Consider the following 748-nt stretch of genomic DNA (forward strand, 5'->3'; position numbering starts at 1 on the left):
ACAGCTAGCTAGACTATCTGTCCAATCTGAGTTTCCTGTTGCACGACTAAAACTAGTTTTGAATGTCTACATGTTCGATTAAAACAAGTTCCTTCCCGAAGCTATTTTGCAGAGGTACCATCATTGTGTTTGGGTTAAAGAAATGCCAATAAACCAAAGTATGATTCTCTCCCATCCCAGAATGCTGTATGAACCAGCCAGACCCTCCCTCACAGCGCTGTGGAGGAAGGTCTGGCAATGCGTAGTAGTTAATATATATAATGTTATATAACATTAATGTTTAATATGTTTGTTTATTTATGTATGTACCTTTTACCAAGGCCAATTTCACATAAATGTACATATTGTGGCAAAAAAAACTTTTCTGATTCAGATTCTAATAAAAAAAAAAACTCCCTAAAAATTCAGCAATCTTACTTTAAAAAATAGCCCAACATAACGAGTTTGCCTCATAGGACTTACAATCTGTGCAACTGACAACACACAATATTCTTAAAACCAAATTGATTCAAGGTAATTCAAGGTTATGAAACTAGGATACCAAGACAGGTGCCAGGGAGAACCAGTGAATTAGTTTAGTTTAATTTCATTCAGACATCTGACAGATAATCAAAATATTGATAGGGCATTTTAACCCTGACAGCGAGCCCAGAAAGTTTGGAAAATTGAAAAGTGAAGGATAGAACGATCTGACAGTACGCAGAGTCAGCACAACCACCTGCACCACAACACACACACACACACACAC

At 36.9% G+C, this 748-nt stretch overlaps 1 protein-coding gene across 1 annotated transcript in view; it reads right to left on the reverse strand.

Moving 5' to 3' along the window:
* Positions 1-748, reverse strand: part of bcar3 (BCAR3 adaptor protein, NSP family member) — a 70382-nt gene that overhangs the window by 11756 nt on the left and 57878 nt on the right.

Source organism: Etheostoma spectabile, chromosome 9 (genome assembly GCF_008692095.1).
Source record: "Etheostoma spectabile isolate EspeVRDwgs_2016 chromosome 9, UIUC_Espe_1.0, whole genome shotgun sequence".
Lineage (NCBI taxonomy): Eukaryota > Metazoa > Chordata > Actinopteri > Perciformes > Percidae > Etheostoma > Etheostoma spectabile.